The sequence below is a fragment of the Arachis ipaensis genome, chromosome B7, assembly GCF_059453495.1.
Source record: "Arachis ipaensis isolate K30076 ecotype BB chromosome B7, ASM5945349v1, whole genome shotgun sequence".
Taxonomy (NCBI): Eukaryota; Viridiplantae; Streptophyta; class Magnoliopsida; order Fabales; family Fabaceae; genus Arachis; species Arachis ipaensis.
This window is the reverse complement of record NC_142442.1, coordinates 93,493,966-93,506,174: the sequence shown is the minus strand read 5'-3', so window position 1 is coordinate 93,506,174 and position 12,209 is coordinate 93,493,966. Positions and strand designations below refer to the sequence as shown.

Sequence of the window (12,209 nt, the reverse complement as noted above, 5' to 3'; positions counted from 1 at the left end):
AGAAATATGAATTTAACATCAAAACTAATGAAAATATCCCTAAAATAACTAGATTCTAGTAAAAACATACTAAAAACAATGCCAAAAAGCGTATAAATTATCCGCTCATCACAACACCAAACTTAAATTGTTGCTTGTCCCCAAGCAACTGAAAATCAAATAGGATAAAAAGAAGAGAATATACTATAAATTCCAAACTATCAATGAAACATAGCTCCAATCAGATGAGCGGGACTTGTAGCTTTTTGCCTCTTGAATAGTTTTAGCATCTCACTTTATCCATTGAAGTTCAGAATGATTGGCATCTATAGGAACTCAGAGTTCAGATAGTGTTATTGATTCTCCTAGTTCAGTATGATGATTCTTGAACACAGCTATTTTTTGAGTCTTGGCCGTGGCCCTAAGCACTTTGTTTTCCAGTATTACCACCGGATACATAAATGCCACAGACACATAATTGGGTGAACCTTTTCAGATTGTGACTCAGCTTTGCTAAAGTCCCCAATTAGAGGTGTCCAGGGTTCTTAAGCACACTATTCTTTTGCTTTGGACCTTGACTTTAACCGCTCAGTCTCAAGTTTTCACTTGACACCTTCACGCCACAAGCACAAGGTTAGGGACAGCTTGATTTAGCCGCTTAGGCCAGGATTTTATTCCTTTAGGCCCTCCTACCCACTGATGCTCAAAGCCTTGGGATCCTTTTTATTTACCCTTGCCTTTTGGTTTTAAGGGTTATTGGCTTTTTGCTCTTGCCTCTTGGTTTTAAGAGCTTTGGCTTTTTCTGCTTGCTTTTTCTTTCCTTTTTTTTTTCTGCAAGCTTTGTTCTTTGCTGCTTTTTCTTGCTTCAAGAATCATTTTTATGATTTTTCAGATTATCAAATAACATGTCTCCTTGTCATCATTCTTTCAAGAGCCAACATATTTAACATTCATGAACAACAACTTCAAAAGACATATGCACTGTTCAAGCATTCATTCAGAAACAAGAAGCATTGTCACCACATCAATATAATTAAACTAAGTTCAAGGATAAATTTGAAACTCATGTACTTCTTGTTCTTTTGAATTAAAACATTTTTTATTTAAGAGAGGTGATGGATTCATAGGACATTCATAACTTTAAGACAAAGTTACTAACTACTAATGATTATGTAATAAGACACAAACATAGATAAGCACTTAACATAGAGAAAATGAAAAACAGAGAATGTAAGAACAAGGAATTAGTCCACCTTAGTGATGGTGGCGTTTCCTTCTTGAGGAACCAATGATGTCCTTGAGCGCTTCTATGTCTCTTCCTTGTCTTTGTTGCTCCTCCCTCATTGCTTTTTGATCTTCTCTTATTTCATGAAGGATGATGGAGTGCTCTTGATGTTCCACCCTTAGTTGTCCCATGTTGGAACTTAATTCTCCTAGGGAGGTGTTGATTTGCTCCCAATAGTTTTGTGGAGGAAAATACATTTGAGGCATCTCCGGGATCTCATGGTGATGAGCTTCATGCGCCTCTTGAGCTCCATGAATGGGCTCTCTTGCTTGCTCCATCCTTTTCTTAGTGATGGGCTTCTCTTCCTCAATGGGAATGTCTCCTTCTATGAAAGCTCCAGCTGAGTAACATAGATGGCAAATAAGATGAGGAAAAGCTAGCCTTGCCCTAGGAGAGGGCTTTTCGGCTATTTTGTAGAGTTCAAGGGAGATGACTTCATGAACTTCTACTTCCTCTCCAATCATGATGCTATGAATCTTGATGGCCCGATCCACAGTAACTTCAGATCGGTTGCTAGTGGGGATGATGGAGCGTTGGATGAACTCCAACCATCCTCTAGCCACAGGCTTGAGGTCCAGTCTTCTTAATTAAACCGGCTTGCCTTTGGAGTCAATCTTCCATTGAGCTCCTTCCACACATATGTCCATGAGGACTTGGTTCAACCTTTGATTAAAGTTGACCCTTCTAGTGTAGGGGCGTGCATCTCCTTGCATCATAGGCAAGTTAAACGCCAACCTCACATTTTCCGGACTAAAATCTAAGTATTTTCCCTGAACCATTGTATTTTCCCTGAACCTTTGGGTTTGGGTTCTTACTTTGATCATGGTTCCTAGTGATCCATGCATTGGCATAAAACTCTTGAACCATTAGGATGCCGACTTGTTGGATGGGTTTTGTTAGAACTTCCCAACCTCTTCTTTGGATTTCATGTCGGATCTCCGGATACTCATTCTTCTTGAGCTTGAAAGGGACCTCGGGGATCACCTTCTTCTTGACCACAACATCATATAAGTGGTCTTGATGAGCTTTGGAGATGAATCTTTCCATCTCCCATGACTCGGAGGTGGAAGCTTTTGTCTTCCCTTTCCCTTTTCTAGAGGATTCTCCAGTCTTAGGTGTCATCAATGGTAATGGAAAAACAAAAAACTTATGCTTTTACCACACCAAACTTAGAATTTTGCTCGCCCTCGAGCAAGAGAAGAAAGAATATATGAAGAAGAAGAAGAAGAAAAGATGGAGGAGAGGGGGGAGGGTTGTGTTTCGGCCAAGAAGGGGAAGAGAGGGTTGTGTTGTGTGAAAATAAAGAAGAATGGAGGGCTTTATATAGGGAAGGGAGGGGGGTAAGGTTCGGCCATATAGGGTGGGTTTGGGTGGGAAATTGATTTTGAATTTTGAAGGTAGATGGAGTTTATGAGGTAGGTTTATGGGATTGTGTGAAAGAGAGGTGAGAAGAAGTGCGTGGAGGTAGATGGGGATCCTGTGGGGTCCACAGATCCTGAGGTGTTCAAGGATTTACAACCTTGCACCAAATTAGGCATGCAAAATGCCCTTGCACACAACTCTAGGCGTTCAGCGCCAGATTGGTGCTTGTTCTGGGCGTTGAATGCCCATTTGTTGCCCATTTCTGGCGTTGAACGCTAGAACCATGCTTGTTCTGGGCGTTTAGCGCCAGCTTTTCTCCAGGGTGCCATTCTGGCGTTCAAACGCCCAGATGCTGCCCATTTTGGGCGTTCAGTGCCAGAACCATGCTCTGCTCTGGCGTTGAACGCCAGCCAGATGCTTCTTACTGGCGTTTAAGGTCTTTCTCCAGGGTGTGATTTTTCTTCTGCTGTTTTTTTGATTCTGTTTTCAATTTTTATATTTATTTTGTGACTCCACATGATCATGAACCTAATAAAACATGAAAGAACAAGAAAAATAGAATTAGATAAATAAAAATTGGTTTGCCTCCCAACAAGCACTTCTTTAATGTCAATAGCTTGACAGTGGACTCTCATGGAGCCTCACAGATGTTCAGAGCATTGTTGAGACTCCCCAACACCAAACTTAGAGTTTGGATATGGGAGTTCAACACCAAACTTAGAGTTTGGTTGTGGCCTCCCAATACCAAACTCAGAGTTTGACTGTGGGGGCTCTGGTTGACTCTGTTTTGAGAGAAGCTTTTTATGCTTCCTCTCCATATTTACAGAAGGGTAACCTTGAGTTGTAAACACAAGGGAGTCCTCATTCAATTGGAGGACTAATTCACCTCTGTCAACATCAATCACAGCTCTTGCTGTGGCTTGGAAGGGTCTTCCAAGGATGATGAATTCATCCTCATTCTTCCCAGTATCTAAGACTATGAAATCAGCAGGGGTGTAAAGGCATTCAACCTTTACTAACACGTCCTCTACTTGTCCATAAGCCTATTTTCTTGAATTGTCTGCCATCTCTAATGAGATTTTAGCAGCTTGCACCCCATAGATTCCCAGTTTCTCTATTACAGAGAGGGGCATGAGGTTTATCCCTGAACCAAGGTCACACAGAGCCTTTTCAAAGATCATGTTGCCTATGGTACAAGGTATTATGAACTTTCCAGGATCCTATTTCTTCTGAGGTAATGTCAGTTGATCCAGATCACTCAGTTCATTAGTGAACAATGGAGGTTCATCTTCCCAAGTCTCAATACCAAATAATTTGGCATTCAGCTTCATGATTGCACCAAGGTACTTGGTAACTTGCTCTTCAGTAACATCCTCATTCTCTTCAAAAGAGGAATATTCATCAGAGCTCATGAATGGCATAAGGAGGTTTAATGGAATCTCTATGGTCTCTAGATGAGCCTCAGATTCCTTTGGTTCCTCAGAGGGAAACTCCTTATTGATCACTGGACGTCCCAGGAGGTCTTCCTCCTTGGGATTCACATCTTCTCCTTCCTTTACAGGTTCGGCCATGGTGATCAATTCAATGGCCTTGCACTCTCCTTTTGGATTTTCTTCTGTATTGCTTGGGAGAGTACTAGGAGGGATTTCAGTGATCCTTTTACTCAGCTGGCCCACTTGTGCCTCCAAATTTCTAATGGAGGACCTTGTTTCATTCATGAAACTTACAGTGGCCTTAGATAGATCAGAGACTAAGTTTGCTAAATTAGAGGTGTTTTGTTCAGAGTTCTCTGTCTGTTGCTGAGTGGATGATGGAAAAAGTTTACTATTGTTAAACCTATTTCTTCCACCATTATTAAAGCCTTGTTGAGGCTTTTGTTGATCCTTCCATGAGAGATTTGGGTGACTTCTCCATGATGGATTATATGTGTTTCCATAAGGTTCACCCATATAATTTACCTCTGCTATTGCAGGGTTTTCAGGATCATAGGCTTCTTCTTCAGAAGCTGCTTCTTGAGTACTGTTGGATGCAGCTTGCATTCCATTCAGACTCTGAGAAATCATATTGACTTGCTGAGTCAATATTTTATTCTGAGCCAATATGGCATTCAGAGTATCAATTTCAAGAACTCCCTTCTTCATAGGCGTCCCATTACTCACAGGATTCCTCTCAGAAGTGTACATGAACTGGTTATTAGCAACCATGTCAATGAGTTCTTGAGCTTCTGCAGGCGTTTTCTTTAGGTGAATGGATCCATCTGCAGAAGTATCCAATTACATCTTAGCTAATTTAGACAGACCATCATAGAATATATCCAGGATGGTCCATTCTGAAAGCTTGTCAGAAGGACACTTTTTGGTCAGTCCTTTGTATCTCTCCCAAGCTTCATAAAGGGATTCACCTTCTTTCTGTCTGAAGGTCTGAACATCCACTCTAAGCTTACTCAGCTTTTGAGGAGGAAAGAACTTGGCTAAGAAAGCCTTGACCAGCTTATCCCATGAGTTCAGGCTATCCTTAGGTTGAGAGTCCAACCATATTCTAGCTCTGTCTCTTACAGCAAAAGGGAAAAGCATGAGCCTGTAGACTTCAGGATCTACTCCATTAGTCTTAACAGTATCATAGATCTGCAAGAATTCAGTTAAGAACTGAAAAGGATCTTTAGATGGAAGTCTATGAAACTTGCAGTTTTGCTGCATCAGAGAAACTAATTGAGGTTTCAGCTCAAAATTGTTTGCTCCAATGGTAGGAATGGAGATGCTTCTTCCATGTAAATTGGAATTAGGTGCAGTAAAGTCACCAAGCATCCTCCTTGCATTATTATTATTTTCGGCTGCCATCTCCTCTTCAGAGTCCTTTCCGGTTCTGGATCTGCTTCAACAAGAATGTTCTTGTCCTTGCTCCTGCTCATATGAAAAAGAGAGAACAGAAAAATAATAATAATAGGGGTCTTTTTTACCACAGTATAGAGGTCCTTGTGTGAGTAGAAGAAAAGAAGAAGAAATTCGAACACAGATGGAAGAGGGGGTTCGAATTTGGGTGAGAAGAAGTGTTAGTAGATGAATAAATAAATAGAAGGAGATGAGAGAGAAGGAGAATTTTCGAAAATAATTTTTTAAAAAGAGTTAGTGATTTTCGAAAATAGTTTTTGAAAAAGGTTAGTAATTTTTCAAATATTAAAATAAAAAATTAAAATAATTAGTTAATTAAAAAGAAATTTTGAAAAAGAGGGAAGATATTTTCGAAAATTAGAGAGAGAGTTAGTTAGGTAGTTTTGAAAAAGATAAGAAACAAACAAAAAGTTAGTTAGTTAGTTGAAACAAATTTTGAAAATCAATTTTTGAAAAGATAAGAAGATAAGAAGTTAGAAAAGATATTTTAAAATCAAATTTTGAAAAAGATAAGTTTTAAAAAGATGAGATAAAAAGATATGATTGAAATTAGTTTTGAAAAAGATTTGATTTTTAAAATCACAATTAATGACTTGATTCACAAAAAATCACAAGATATGATTCTAGAACTCAAAGTTTGAATCTTTCTTAACAAGCAAGTAACAAACTTGAAATTTTTGAATCAAAATATTAATTGATGATGTTATTTTAAAAAATTATGTGATAAAATTAAGAAAAAAATTTTTGAAAAAAATTTTTAAAATTTTCGAAAATAACTAAGAAAATTGAAAAAGATTTGATTTTTGAAAAAGATTTTGAAAAAGATAAGATTTTCAAATTGAAAATTTGATTTGACTCATGAAAACAACTAGATTTTTAAAATTTTTGAATAAGTCAAATCTAATTTTCGAAATTTTAAGAGAAGAAAAAGGAGAAGATATTTTTTTGATTTTTGAATTTTTAATGATGACAGAGAAAAATATGAAAATGATGCAATGCATGAAAGTTATGGATCAAAACAATGAATGCATGCAAGAACACTATGAATGTTAAGATGAACACCAAGAACACTTTGAATGTTATGATGAACATCAAGACTTGTTTTTGAAAATTTTTATATGCAAAGAAAACATGCAAGATACCAAACTTAGAAATCATTCATGTTTAGACACTATGAATGCAAAAATGCACATGAAAAACAAGAAAACATCAAGATCAAACAAGAAGACTTACCAAGAACAACTTGAAGATCATGAAGAACACCATGAATGCATGAATTTTTCGAAAAATGCAAAGAATTTTTAGAAAAGATGCAATTGACACCAAACTTGAAATTTTACTCAAGACTCAAATAAGAAACACAAAATATTTTTTATTTTTTTTATTTTATGATTTTTTTGTATTTTCTTTTAATTTTTTCGAAAATCATTTTTAAAAAGAAAAATAAGGATTCCAAAATTTTTAATATGAATTCCAGGAATCTTATGCTCTTTAAACCAAAGCTCCAATCAAAAGGTCAGGCACAGCTTATTAGCCAGCCAAGCTTTAGTATGTAACTCAGACATGACACGCCTGACATTCCCTACACAGAAGAATTAGACATGGCTTTACAGCCAGCCAGGCTTCAACATGCTTCATGAAACACTAGAATTCATTCTTAAAAATTCTGAAGAAAATTATATTTTTTGAAACTTAAAGAGCAAGAAAGTAAAAGAGCTGAAACTTAAATTGCAAGAAAAGTAAATTGCATGAAAAGTAGAGGGGGCTGGGTGCAAGGAGATTAAAGAAAGCAATAATTCAAGAAGTAAAACAATTGCAGGAATTGTAAATTGCAGGAAAAAAAATAAATCAAGATCACAACAACTCAAATGTAAAGTGCAGAGGAACAAAAGTGCAGGAAAGTAAATTGGAAACAATTAGAACAGAGAGCAATCAATCAAAGAACCAGAATGTGAAATCAAATGCAGTAGATTTTAAACAGAATTACTTGAAGAAGCAAACAGAAATTAAATTCAACTCAATTGCAAATAAAATTGAAGATCTCAGGAACTCCAAGAGACTAGAAAACAAGTCTAGATCTCACTCCCTTCCTAGATCCAACAAGAGAATAATTGTAGAAAAGTTAAAAGAAACAATCGCAGAAGAAGAAGATTTTAAAACAGCAAATGATAGTTGAATTATCATAGAAGAAGAACAAAGAGATTTTAGAATGAGAATTGAAACAGAATTCCTTCAATTCTCCAATTCAAGCTAAGGTGTAAAAGTGAGCTCTCTATTCTACTTGCTCCCTCTTGGAGCCAACCTCCTAGTGCTCTCTGTTCCAGCCTAATTTCTAAAATGAGAATGATGCCTTATATAGGCTTTTTACAAAATGAAAATGAAAATGAAAGTGAAATTAAAGACAAATTACAATTAAATGAAATTCCTATTTTATCTATCTCTTGTGCCTTTGAGTGATGATAATGGGCTTTGCGTGCTTTGGATTTGGGTTGAAGATGGCCTCTGTTGATTGCAGTTGGAGTTGGAGAGAAACCCATTGTGAATCGGGACATAAAGCACAAAAGCTTGAGTCAAAGTTTGAGGCAAACTTTTGCTCAAGCTTTTTATATCAGCCACACCCTTTTGCTGATATCCACGTTTGAGCTAAAGTTTGAGGTCAAACTTTTAGCCAAACGTGGATCACCTTGTATGCATGTGGCGGGTGCTACTTTGTCCTCTTGTCAACGTTGCCAATTTCATGCCAACTATAGACTATTATATATGGTTGGAAAGCTCGGAATGTCAGCTTTCTAACCCAATTAGAATCACCTCAATTGGACATCTACAACTCAAGTTATACTCCTTTGAAGAGGGCAGGGTCGCTGGCTTTGGTGTGCAGCGTTTGAGGCGACGTTTGCCTCAAACGTGGTCGAAAACGCCAGATTTTGGAGACTCAAACACATTGTTTACCCCATACTATTATACATTGTTGGAAATCCCTGAATGTCTACTTTCCAATGCCGTTAGAAGTGCATCATTTGGAGTTCCACAGCTCGAGTTATACTCCATCGAAGGTGCAGAGGTCAGTTGGCCTCACTGCAAGTTGCCACCATGTTCATTTATGCACATTTCGGGGCAGTTTTCTCCCTCAATTTTAGTGTCCACCATGCAGTGCCATATATGCTTGGAAAGCTCTTGATTCCTACTTTCCATTGCTTTTTGAATTACCTCATTTGGAGCTCTGTAGCTCAATTTATTCATGTTGGAAGTATACCCCTTCAGGCTGTTGTGGCGTGTGGCGCCAACGTTTGCCAAAAAGCTTGAGGCAAACGTTGGCGCAAGCTTTTTCCTCCAGGGTGTGCAAGTGTGGCGCCAACGTTTGCCAAAAAGCTTGAGGCAAACGTTGGCGCAAGCTTTTCTCCTCCAGGGTGTTTTCAATTCTTCCAAAAGTTTGAGCTAAAGTTTGAGGCAAACTTTGGCTCAAGCTTTTTTTCTCTAGGGTGTTTTTAACTCTTCCAAAAGTTTGAGCTAAAGTTTTAGGCAAACTTTGGCTCAAACTTTTTGTTCTCTCTTGCTCCTAGCCATTCCTTCTTCCTTCAACCTTCTTCAAAACTCTTTTCATCTATCATCAATCAACCAAACACATCAAAGCTATGCTCAAAATCATGAGTTTGTTATTCTTTCATAATATATGACAATTATAGCATAAAATCTCATGAAATTGCATTAATTCATCCATGGTTGATTGATTCAAAGGATACATGGAAATCTACCCAATTGGCTTGCTTATGGCTCAAGAAAGTGCATAAAACCTATTGAAAACATAGGAAAAAGCATAGAAAAACATGACATGGTGACATGTCATCACTTTGTCCGGGTGACGAGAAAACGGAATTCTCATGGAAGCACCAAACTACTCTCCTAGACCCATTTGGTTTAGCATTACGCCAATCCATGCTCTCTAATTTCGAGCTTCCCACCATAATGAGCCTAGACTGAGAATGCCAACCACTAAACATCCTCCTTTTCCGCTTGATTCCACAAAGCGCCCTAAGTTGGCCATCCGTTTCAAGCAAACCATACTCAAGTGGGAAAATAAAGCTGAGAGTTAGAAGTTTTACCCACTCGAGTTGAGTTTTGGATGACGAGGTTTCCATCACTTGGCGAGGTTTTTCAAGTTCCTCCTCATGCCAAGCTTCCTCAAGTTCACATTCCTTTTCACCAATTTCTTCTAGTTCTTCCCCCTCACTCTCATCGTAGATAGGAGGTCTAGTGAAGTCTACCTCATCATCAAGTCTAAGCAATTTGGGGAAGGATTCTTCAAACTCAAAAGGATCATATGTTGATTCGGAATCATCATAAATAGGAGCGTTTGTTGCTTGGAATACTTCTCCTAGTTCTTCACTCGCATTAGGCCTTGGAGGTTGTACGTCCTCCTCAACCTTGCTTTCCAATCTACCGGGGGAAGGTTCAACAGGATCGTCAAGGGAATTTATCAAGGTGGGCAAAAAATCATTAGTGATGGAATCCACTTCTCGATCAATTTCCTTTAACTCATTGTCTACTCCCGCAACATTGCTCTTCTCTTTAATATTCTCTCCACACCCCTTGGAAGAGTGTTCCTCAACTTGGGGTTCCTCTATGTATTCAACATGTCCTAAACATTCGCCCACTACTTCCTTTTGTTCGCTAATTCCTATCTTCTCCTCTTGTTGCGCTTCTTGCTTCAATTCTTCTTCCTCACCATGGATTTCCACGTTCATATCCTCACTGAGCTCCTGGGTTGTTTCAACAATTAGGGTACTTATGGCGCATGAGCTTAGGTGAGATGTTAGGTGACCCACGGCTTCCACTATGCCGGCTACCCGTACTCTTAACTCTTTGAAGTTGGTTTCATCCTCCTCTTGTCGCCTTAAAATACGAGATTCAAGGTCTCTCAATTCTAACATGAAGGCTTCATCAGGAGTTGGCATTGGAAGAGAGAATTCATCAGTTAGGGAAAGATTGTTGTAATCGGAAGGTGGTTCATATTGGTGAAGTTCTTGAAGTGGTGTATGTGGAATTTGTGGTTCTTGAGAGTATTGGGGTTGGGATGGTGGTTGTTCTACATGTGATTCTAATGGTGGTTGATATGGTGTGTATGAGTTATGGTCATATGGAGGTGAATGGTGGTATGAGGCTTGTGAGAATGACGTGTGGCTATATTGAGGATATGGCTCATAGGCATATGGTGGTGGTTCTTGAAAATCACAAGGGAATTCACCATAGCTAGTGGATTGATATGCATCATAGAACGGCTCTTCTTCATAGTGCATTGGTGGAGGTTGTTGCCATGGAGGTTGATCAAGTGTTTGAGGCTCCTCCGACCTTTGATCTCCAATTCCTTGATGCACATCCTCATTGAAGCTTTTATCTCCTACAACATAGTTTGAGCTACACTCATAGCCAAAGTGAGAATTCATATTGAAGTGGGAAATAAAAACAAAGAGAAATAATAAATGAGGAAGACTAAATCCTAAAACTAGAAAAAATAAACAAATAAACCAAAGATAAAGCTATTCACAATATTTACAATAGCCAATTAACATAGCACCATTGGTATCCCCGGCAACGGCGCCATTTTGATGGACGAGTTTTCTCTTGTTCGGTTTAGAATTTCCTCAAATGAATGAAATCTCGTTGTAAAGTATAGTTTCCAAACCAACCAAGAGTTTCGTTCATGCAAAAATTTAGGTTGTCACAAGTACAATCCCCAATGAAAAGTAACCGGAGTATTTGGACTTCGGGTCGTCTCCCTAGGAACCAATGGAGTGCATGCGTATTGGCTATAGAGGGGAAAAAGGGGTTTTGGTTGATGATCGACAAGGAATCTAATTGTGCAAGGAAAGTAAATCAAGCAAACAATTAAAAGAAGTAATTAAAGAAGAGAGACATTCATGCATTGAATTGAGATCTTAGGCTTTCTATCCTAGTCATGCATGATTAATTTATCTTGTTTAGTTAACTCACACATCGGGAGAATGTCAAACAAGGCCAATTAATCGAGTCACAATTATAAACAAGAATTTATCTCATTATGTCGCCTCCAACAAATGGGGAGGAAGTCTAACGAGACTAACTAATCTCAATCCAAAAGTCCTAATCAACTGACTAATTTAATTAGCAAAAGATTAGCGTCAATGGAAACAATATTAGCTAACAATTCTAGATCACCAACGTAGGTTGGGTTTTCATGACTCAAGATTGCCCAATCACTCTTTCCAAGCCAAGAATGCTCACAATCTACTCTAAGGTCCAACCAAGCATTTTGTCAAACACTTGGTGGGTAGTAAAGAAAAGCTTAGTGAAAGTGCAAGAGTTGTAAATCTACTGACTATCAATTACAAGAAATGTAAAATCACAATCCAAATCAACATCAATTAAAGAAATATCAACATTAAAATTGCATTAAATGTAAACAAATCCAACATGAGTTCATCATCACAAAAGAGAATTATGATGTAGAAAAGAGAAATTATAGAAGAAACAAATTGAGATCAAGTAGTTAAACATGAAAATAAAATAATCTAACCTAATCCTAACCTAATTCTAGAGAGAAGAGAGAGCTTCTCTCTCTAGAAACTAACTAAAGGCTCATGTTGGCTAAACTAATTGCTCTCCCTTTGCTTGGACTTCAATTCTGCATGAAATACACTCAGAAACAAGTTGGATTTGGG

At 38.1% G+C, this 12,209-nt stretch overlaps 1 non-coding gene across 1 annotated transcript; it reads left to right on the top strand.

The window, feature by feature from the left end:
* The first annotated feature begins 4,959 nt into the window (after positions 1 to 4,959).
* LOC148553392 (small nucleolar RNA R71) lies at positions 4,960 to 5,067 on the top strand. Its single transcript, XR_015892769.1, has one exon. It is a non-coding gene; the product is annotated as a small nucleolar RNA R71 (small nucleolar RNA).
* Positions 5,068 to 12,209: the final 7,142 nt, after the last annotated feature.